At 47.3% G+C, this 10,232-nt stretch overlaps 1 long non-coding RNA gene across 1 annotated transcript; it reads left to right on the plus strand.

Moving 5' to 3' along the window:
• Positions 1–404: 404 nt before the first annotated feature.
• Positions 405–9,530, plus strand: LOC135977152 (uncharacterized). Its single transcript, XR_010594503.1, has 2 exons — positions 405–4,344; positions 7,513–9,530. It is a non-coding gene; the product is annotated as an uncharacterized LOC135977152 (long non-coding RNA).
• The last annotated feature ends 702 nt before the right edge of the window (positions 9,531–10,232 follow it).

A 10,232-nucleotide genomic window follows, 5' to 3' on the forward strand; every position in this document is an offset into this window, starting at 1 on the left:
CAAGATACGTATTTATGCACTTGTTCAGTATAAGAAATATTCAAGCATTCAAATAATTCAAAGATTCAGAACTATAGATCTTAATATGAAAGTGCTGGTCATGAAAATAACATATGTAACAAACACTGGTCATAAAACGCAACAGAGGGTCCTGTGGCACCTTTGAGACTAACAGAAGTACTGGGAGCATAAGCTTTCGTGGGTAAGAACCTCACTTCTTCAGATGCAAGTAATGGAAATCTCCAGAGGCAGGTATATATCAGTGTGGAGATAACGAGGTTAGTTCAATCAGGGAGGGTGAGGTGCTCTGCTAGCAGTTGAGGTGTGAACACCAAGGGAGGAGAAACTGTTTCTGTAGTTGGATAGCCATTCACAGTCTTTGTTTAATCCTGATCTGATGGTGTCAAATTTGCAAATGAACTGGAGCTCAGCAGTTTCTCGTTGGAGTCTGGTCCTGAAGTTTTTTTGCTGTAAGATGGCTACCTTTACATCTGCTATTGCAGATGTATTCCACCATGCTTTCAACAGCTTCCACCCCACCATCAACCTCAGCCTGGACCAATCTACACGGGAGGTCCACTTCCTGGACACCACCGTACAAATAAGCGATGGCCACATTAACACCACCCTATACTGAAAACCCACCGACCGCTACGCCTACCTTCATGCCTCCAGCTTCCACCCCGGTCACACCACACGATCCATCGTCTACAGCCAAGCACTGAGGTACAATCGCATCTGCTCCAACCCCTCAGACAGAGACCAACACCTACAAGATCTTCACCAAGCATTCTCAAAACTACGATACCCACACAAGGAAATAAAGAAACAAATCAACAGAGCCAGACATGTACCCAGAAGCCTCCTGCTACAAGACAGGCCCAGAAAAGAAACCAACAGAACTCCACTGGCCATCACCTACAGTCCTCAGCTTAAACCTCTCCAACGCATCATCAGTGATCTACAACCCATCCTGGACAATGATCCCTCACTTTCACAGACCTTGGGAGGCAGGCCAGTCCTCGCCCACAGACAACCTGCCAACCTTAAGCATATTCTCACCAGCAACCACGCACCGCACCATAACAGCTCTAACTCAGGAACCAACCCATGCAACAAACCTCGATGCCAACTCTGCCCACATATCTACACAGCAACACCATCACTGGACCTAACCAGATCAGCTACAACATCACCGGCTCATTCACCTGCACGTCCACCAATGTTATATATGCCATCATATGCCAGCAATGCCCCTCTGCTATGTACATTGGCCAAACTGGACAGTCACTACGCAAGAGGATAAATGGACACAAGTCAGATATCAGGAATGGCAATATACAAAAACCTGTAGGAGAACACTTCAACCTCCCTGGCCACACAATAGCAGATGTAAAGGTAGCCATCTTACAGCAAAAAAACTTCAGGACCAGACTCCAAAGAGAAACTGCTGAGCTCCAGTTCATTTGCAAATTTGACACCATCAGATCAGGATTAAACAAAGACTGTGAATGGCTATCCAACTACAGAAACAGTTTCTCCTCCCTTGGTGTTCACACCTCAACTGCTAGCAGAGCACCTCACCCTCCCTGATTGAACTAACTTCGTTATCTCCACACTGATATATACCTGCCTCTGGAGATTTCCATTACTTGCATCTGAAGAAGTGAGGTTCTTACCCATGAAAGCTTATGCTCCCAGTACTTCTGTTAGTCTCAAAGGTGCCACAGGACCCTCTGTTGCTTTTTACAGATTCAGACTAACACGGCTACCCCTCTGATACTGGTCATAAAACGAAACCTGACATTTTCTTGGATAATGGTGTCTGAGTTTTTCCACAAAGACATCCAGGGTCAGTTCTGAAGTAAAAGCATTTTCATATGACAGGACAATTAGGCTTCCCTTTCTTTCATGGGTCATGCTCATCCTTTGGTGTGATACCATTATTTTCAAACAAGAAAAGGAAATGTTACAAGCCACAGCTGATGCTCCAAACAACAAGACTACTACAGACATTTTTAAAATGCCATGGGAAAGCCTCCTTTAATTCCTTGGCAACAGCTCAAACTTCTTCAGATGCTTTGCAATTTCTCGTATCTGTCAGCGGTTTAAAGAAAGGCATTTCAGCTTTCACCTTCTCAATCTCTAATCCGAGCAAGCACACAGTGATTCCAATTTCAAGACTTCTGGAGAGCTGGTGGAATAGGTTGCTGACAAGGTTTTGTATAACATGGAGTTCTCCTCAGAAAATCACCAGTGGTTTCATCAATCAATTCCTGAGAAATCTGGGACCACTGATGCCCATTTATGCTTTGGAATCCTGGTAAGTGCTCAATGACTATGAAATCTTGACATTTTGGGAGCGGTACCGTGGCTTTTTGGGTGGCACTTCTTAATATTGATGCTTCATCACATGCATCTTTCAAAACGGTGCTTGGGTGAAATCTCAGAAAAAATCTTCAAATGTCTCTTTGGTTGAAGTTCTTCACAGGCAAGTTATCAATTCACCTACATTAGCAAGGCACATTGGGTCCTTTAGAAGGTAAACGTTCACAGGAGCAAAATCTTTTAAAATCATTCTCATAACCTCAGCTAAGAACAAGAATTTGGATGATTCTGTAACTGCCAACAGCCCTCTTGCTTCAATGGACATATCCACTCACAAATGTTGACAGAAAACTCTGAATCTCTTCCCAATTATTGAAGATTATTCCCAAGATTTTCAAGTGACCTGTCCAGCTTGTTTCCATGAGTTTTTGCAGGTGCTGCCTATGTACAGAAGACTCACCTTGGGTCTGTGAAAATAATTTGTATAGAGTTACAATTTTAGAACATATTTGGCACTGCTGAGTTCTTTCTTCCCACACACGAGTAACCACCAGATGTAACTGATGAGTCAAGCACTGAGTGTCAGGTATTTGCTTGTTTAATTTCTCTTGCAAAAGCATTTGTGCCCTTCCTTTGCATGGAATTGATAACTTGCCTGTGAAGAACTTCAACATAACTTTGAACATAACTTTGGCACCATCAGAGCAAGAACAAAGTATTTTGAGGGTCAAGACTCAGTGGAGGTCTTTCAAAATTTATTGTGAGAGATCTTCAGCAGTGAGGCCATGCAATGGGGCTAGTCCAATAAGTCCTTGGCTTTGCCATCAACAGAGTAGCATAAAATGGTGGGAAATTTTCTATATTCACAGCATCCCTTGTCATGTCACATGGCAGGCAGAAGAACTGGACACCACCATTTTTCAGAATATTTTCAACAATATCTTTCAAAACTATCCTCATAATATCGATTATTTCATTCTGAATCTCAACAGAAATGGACTTTGCATTTTTCAGAGCGGTTTTCAGCGCATCCTTGAATTTTGGTTCTTGTCCTGCAGTAAATCTATGCAGATGGAAGAAAATTCCGGATGAACGGTTTAGAGTAGGTCTACACTTAAAATGCTGCATCAGCACAGCTGCAGTGCTCAAGGGAAGCTGTTCCTACGCCGACAGTGTTGACGTCACTAGGCCTCACCGTAGGTAACTTGAGAGGGTGGAAGGCCACTAAGTGTCAATGAAGCCTTCCTGCACTAGGCCTAAGTGAACCAAACTCTATCCTTCCATGTTTAAACTCTAATCAACCTCAAAAGCCAGCCAGGTGCAATTGGAATATGTAAGCAACCAGTTATCTGTGTGCAACCCCCTGCTCAAGCAGTAATAATGAGGCCTGCATGTTTCTGGCTGAAGGGAAAAAGGACAAGATAACGGTTTAAAGAAGTTACTAACAAGCTAGGCTTATAGCTGCCAAGAATGACTTAACTATTACCAGGGACAGGAGGGGTAGAGGGAGGAATGGGGGGGGAGAAAGGGAGGGCTAGAGGGGAAAGGGGGGGGTGAGGCTTAACTGCAAAATGTATAAAAGAAGAAAAACTGTTCCTGTTAATGTGCTTGATTTGAGACTTGCCAGTCTCCTTGCACCGCTTTGGGATCCCAAATAAACTTTGTTTGCTTCTCCCCCTTGTGTGTTTATTGGCGCGAAGCACACCGGGCAACAAACCCACTGTTGCTGTCCTCGAGCACACCTGTGCTGGCAACAGTTTTGGCGCCCAACGTGGGGCTCGAGGCTGAAATTTAGCCTTGCCCGGACCCCTCTCGGAGGTCGACAGATTGCGGCGACGCCCGACGCCCAGCGCGCACCGGTGACTTTACCGGGGGCCTCGGCGAAGACGTGGTTTGGTCGACCCCAGAGGGCACAACGGTGCAACGCGCTCGAGTAGTGGAGAAGCAGCTGCGGGCGACGGTGGGGAACCGGTCCCGTGGATAGGGCGACGGTGCAGAACCGGACCCTTGGATAAGGTAGGAACAGTCCAGTGGGGACTTCATCTGTCTTGACCTGGGGACGCCCAGTGTCTACCTGTTATGACCTGGGGACGCCCAGTGTCTCCCTATGGGGCAGGGACAGAGTATGGCAGGCAGGGCAAGGTGTACACCCTTGGAATGCATTCTGGTGAATTGGAAAGTGTTTGGCGCAAATCCAATAACTAAAAGTAAACTGAAAAGGTTCTGTACAGTAGACTGGCCTCAATATCAGCTAGAGGACCAGGAAAGGTGGCCACGGGAAGGATCACTTAATTATAATACGATCCTTCAATTACTTCTGTTTTGTCGGCAAACGGGTAAATGGAATGAACATATGTATGTACAGTTGTTTATGTTGCTAAGAGATAGGTTAGATATTTTGCAAAAGTGTAATTTGACTCCGACAGGTTCGGTAGTAGCTACTGTTAGTCCCCAGAACCCCCCCACAGCTGTAATGGCAGGTCCGGTGTCCCCTTCGGCTATCACACCCCCACCATATAAAGACAAGGTGTCTCAGGTCCCAGAGATTGCCCCCTCGGTGGAATTTTATCCGTTGATCACTGAGACCGTGGTGTCCAGACATGGCTCAGATAGGAATCAGGCCACTACTATGCAGGTTTACACCCATGTGCCTTTTAACCCGGTGGACCTAGCAGCCTTTAAGGCACAGGCAGGGGAATTCTCTACGAACCCAAGCAAGTTTATCTCGGTCTTTGAAGGGTGCCTGGCTAGCTGTAAGCCTGACTGGGATGATTGTAATGTCCTTATGCGGACCCTGCTGTCTGAGGTGGAGCGTAATCAGGTTGTGTCTAAAGAAAAGGAAAAGAGGCAGGCGAAAATGATGGTTGCAGCAGTACAGGCCGGTGGCAGGGGAAAATTCCAGGAAGGTGGAAGGGACCGGGGAATGAGAGGACGTGGGCGCCCTGGCTCACAGGAAAGGCGTCTGGGTCGCAACCAGTGTGCCAGATGCCGGAAGGAGGGACATTGGAAAAATGAGTGCCCCAAAAGGGAAGGTACCCCTATGATGGCAGCGGAGGATCAAGAATAGGAGTGTCAGGGGAGACGGACTATCCTGCCCCCGGAACCCTGAGTAAAAATGCGGGTGGGAGATTCGGACATAGACTTTTTAATAGACTCTGGAGCTGCACGAACTGCCGTAAACCAACCCCTGCAGCTGCCTGTGTCAGAGTCCCTCACTGTGGTGGGTGCTACAGGGAAAGGAACCAAGTGCCCAGTATATGCCCCAGCGGAATGTGCTTTGGGAAACAGAACTCTATCTCACAAACTGGTTTACCTCCCTGATTGTCCAACGCTTCTACTAGGACGGGACCTGCTTTGTTGCTTAGGAGCCACCCTGCATTTCACCCAAGATGAAATAACCCTCACCTTACCCCCAGAGAATACCTGGATAATGACCCTTGCAATTGAGCCCTCAGACATGCAAGCCCCAGAGTGGAGCAAGTGGGAAGACAAAAGGAGGGTTAAAAAGCAGCTTTGCTAGACAGTGTGGGCCCAGGGATTTAAAAATTCCCCCACTCTGTTTGGCCAGGCCCTGGCCAGAGACTTGGAAGAGTGGGACAATGAGGACAGGGTCCTCCTCCTGCAATATGTGGATGACTTGTTAATGGCTGCTGTGGGTCTCATCCCTTGCCTTAAAGCCACTGTAAGCCTCCTGAACTTTGTTGGACTCCTCAAAAGTGGGTGTGCTCGTCCTGGTTTGTTGCTCCAAAGCTCTGTATAGAAGTTATTTTACTGGAAGGGTGTATAATGGCAATGTGTATGTGTTCATTGTTGGGAAAAGGTGTATAAGTGAAGAGTGGAAGTTTCCTTTGTAAGTTAAAAGAAGCCAAGAAGGAGAGAAGGAAAAAGAACAGAACGAGTTAACTGAGGGAAAAAATATAGCTAGCAAGCTCAGTCCAAAGATAAGATGCTGGCACCATCCAAGGACACTACCCAGAGCTAAGACTTGGCCGACAGCCAAGAAAAGGGGGGGCCTGAATGGGCCCAAGCAACTATGAGATCTGCAAAACACTGTCAGGCATTAATGAAATGTGTTAGGTTTCTTTTCTCACAGAAAAAAGACGTGCTAACCAAAGACCCTAGCAGCCCTGGCACTCATTGAAACAAGGAGACTGAGTCTACGTAAAGTCCATCAACGAAAAACTGCTTTGGCTCGACACTGGAAAGGCCCTTTCCAAGTCCTGTTCACCACCAACACCGCTGTGAAGTACCAAGGACTGCCCATCTGGACCCAGGCTTCTCACTGTAAAAAGACCCCTCCACCTCGGGAGGACTCTCCGACTGATGATAAGCCTATTTAAAGACAGGGTGATGTGCTAGTAACCTCTCCCCTGTATGATGCTGAACAGGAAAAGAGAAGAAGGAACGCTTGCTTCATTGAAACCACAAAGTCCAGGAATTCCTGACTACAAAAGACATTAAGAACTGACCCTGGTGAAGAAACAAAGAATTATACGCTGGCAGGGAGGCTCTTAGACCCCTGGCCTCCCAGGTACAGGCTGAATGTCTAGTCTGCCAAAAGAACAACCCTCGAGCTGGAGTGTCAGTGCCATCAGCCACTCTGGAACCTACCCCAGGTCCGGGGCTGGTTTGGCAAATAGACTTTACTGAGTTCCCCCGGACCCAAGGATTCAAATACCTTTTCGTCTTGGTGGATCGATTCAGCGGATGGCCTGAAGCCTTCCCACGCCATAACACTGCCAAGACGGTGGCTCTGAAATTTGTCAAGGAGATCATTCCCCGCTTCGGACTCCCCCAGTGGATGGAATCTGACAACGGAACACACTTCACATCCCAAGTTGTTCAAAAGATATCGGATGCCCTGCAAATCCCCTGGAAGCTCCACACTCCATGGCGACTGCAGGCCAGTGGAGTAGTGGAACACACAAATCAGACACTTAAGCGGCACCTCTCAAAGGTGTGACAAGAGGCTTCCCTTAAGTGGCCTGATGCCTTACCCCTTGTTTTGCTCCACATGCGCGCTCTCCCAAAGGGCAGGTTAGGGCTCAGTCCCTTCGAGATTATGTTTGGAAGGGCATGGCCTATGAACGGTACACCGGTTCTGGCAGGGGAGTGGGAAATGGGGTGTGGCTTTTTATCTCAGTACATGTGCTCTCTGTCTGCTGTTCTCTGTTCTCTCCACAGGTATACCAGAGATTTGCAGCCTCTCCCGCTGGATGCCCCTGTCCATTCCTTGCAGCCAGGCAATTCCGTTCTCGTTCGGACCTGGAAGGACAAGCCTCTCCAAGAGAAGTGGAAGGGACCCCACACCGTCCTGCTGGTCTCCCACACAGCAGCAAAGGTCAAGGGACACAAGAACTGGATTCAATCACTCCAGTCTGAAGGCAGTGCCCGCTCCTGAACGGTGGACCGTCCAGCCTACGGAAAAGGACTACCAGCGACGACCTGAGACTTAAACTGTTATTCAAAAGACAATAAGGCCTGCTGGGAATGCCCTGTGGTCTCTTTGGACAGTCGCAGCGCACTCCCCGTGAAAACTCTAAGCATTGGTTGTGTTTACTCTCACAGGGCCAGCCTAACCTGGTGGCCTGGTCCTTTTGTTTTTAATCTGCCTACTATTGGTAATTGATATTTTGTGGGTATTTGGGGAATTGTAATTGTTAGGCCCTAGGGTCACCTGCCCAGCATGAGTTCAGGTCCAGGGTCTGCCACAGTGGTATTCTTTGCCATAGGGACACTCCTCTCGTTACCTCCCGTTTTCCCCCCAGGCACATGTGGGATGGAAAGGGATCCCTACTAACTTGGAAACAAACACATATGAGTCCTTGAAGGTTTGCTTTGCCCAAGAGTTTAACCTCTCTAACTGCTGAGTATGCTCCCAAATCCCGCACCACGCAGCAGGGTTACCCTGGAGGGTGGTCCCCCAAAATTGGTCAGATATCTGTTGGGGATGGTTCAGTAGGGGAAGAAATACCTCGGGTACCCCCTTGTCACAAAACTGTACCATTGAATCCCAGTATGCATTAAGGGACAACCCCTGGCCACCCCAGGCAGCGTAAATCTTTGTATGCCACCTCAGAGCCCATTAAGGAAGAAGACAGGTTGGGTATGATCCTCCTCCCATCCTATGGGGTGGGATGGCTAACCCAATTTTATCGTAGGCTCTCTGTGTTTCTCACCAAGTATGCCAATAAGACCTTAGCCATAAAAAAGAGCCTTAACTCAAAGCTATACCAGCTCCGGTTGCTGTCCCTGCAAAACAGACAGGCCTTAGATTATGTTTTAGCCTCCCAGGGCGGGGTGTCTGCCCTTATTGGGAATGAATGTTGTACTTATGTCCCAGAAAACTCACAGGACATTAACAAGCATGTCCTGTCGGCCGAACAGGCTTTCAAGCAGTGGAAGGCCCAGGAAAGGAAACCCACAGTTTTCGATTCCCTTTGAAGTTGGTTGCCCAACCTAGGAGGACTGGGGGGTGGCCTTGTGCGTCTCCTCCTCACTGGTGTGGTACTGAGCCTGGTCACCCTCCTCCTGATTGCTTGTTTTAAATTGCTCCTCCGTAAGCTTTGTGCCCCCCGTTCCCCAGAAATCCCGGCATACCCTCTCATTGAAAACCCCAGCTTCATAGCACTTAATCATATCTTGTCCACAGAATATGAGAAAACTCAGCCAAAAGCTTGTTGAGTATTCTCAAAGGAGGGAGTTGTTGACGTCACTAGGCCTCACCGTAGGTAACTTGAGAGGGTGGAAGGCCACTAAGTGTCAATGAAGCCTTCCTGCACTAGGCCTAAGTGAACCAAACTCTATCCTTCCATGTTTAAACTCTAATCAACCTCAAAAGCCAGGTGCAATTGGAATATGTAAGCAACCAGTTATCTGTGTGCAACCCCCTGCTCAAGCAGTAATAATGAGGCCTGCATGTTTCTGGCTGAAGGGAAAAAGGACAAGATAACGGTTTAAAGAAGTTACTAACAAGCTAGGCTTATAGCTGCCAAGAATGACTTAACTATTACCAGGGACAGGAGGGGTAGAGGGAGGAATGGGGGGGGAGAAAGGGAGGGCTAGAGGGGAAAGGGGGGGGGTGAGGCTTAACTGCAAAATGTATAAAAGAAGAAAAACTGTTCCTGTTAATGTGCTTGATTTGAGACTTGCCAGTCTCCTTGCACCGCTTTGGGATCCCAAATAAACTTTGTTTGCTTCTCCCCCTTGTGTGTTTATTGGCGCGAAGCACACCGGGCAACGAACCCACTGTTGCTGTCCTCGAGCACACCTGTGCTGGCAACAACAGCATAGTTAATCCACCTCCCCAGAGACAGTAGCTATGTTGGCAGTAGCCGCTCTCCCATTGACATCGCGCTGTCTACACGGCGGCTAGGTCAGTATAACTAAGTCACTCAGGTTAGTGTAAGTAAGTGACGTTGTTAAACCGATATAGGTCTGTAGTGTAGATCTGGCCTTAGTCTCTGAAGTTGATCTCGTGATATCCTCTCAGAAGCAACTCGTTTATCACAGCAAACTGGATAATTTTTGCTAAGGTTTTAAAATACTGTTTCTTACCATTCGTGAGGATGAGACAAAAGCAGCAATTGTAGCACCTGAAAAAAAGTTGATTAAAATAAGCATCACATTCATAATTCAGTGTTGTTGAGCGAGTGAGTAAACTGAAATCATAAAATTTGTCAATGTTTTGTATGCTGGATCTGCCACATCAAATCTTGGAGGTTCCTCAAGTTTCTAGGGGCTGAAAAGCCTGTTTGGAAAAGGTTTTTTTTCTCCTTGTCTTGGCACATTCACTCATGGTTATTCAGGGTGGGGAAAAATCCCTCCTTTCTTAGTTTTCCAAGACTGGGGCTTTCTTTTCCAATTTCAAGCTGTTGCAGTGTTTTCCCATTAACTTTAATGGC

The sequence above is a fragment of the Chrysemys picta genome, chromosome 22 (assembly GCF_011386835.1).
Source record: "Chrysemys picta bellii isolate R12L10 chromosome 22, ASM1138683v2, whole genome shotgun sequence".
Classification (NCBI taxonomy): domain Eukaryota; kingdom Metazoa; phylum Chordata; order Testudines; family Emydidae; genus Chrysemys; species Chrysemys picta.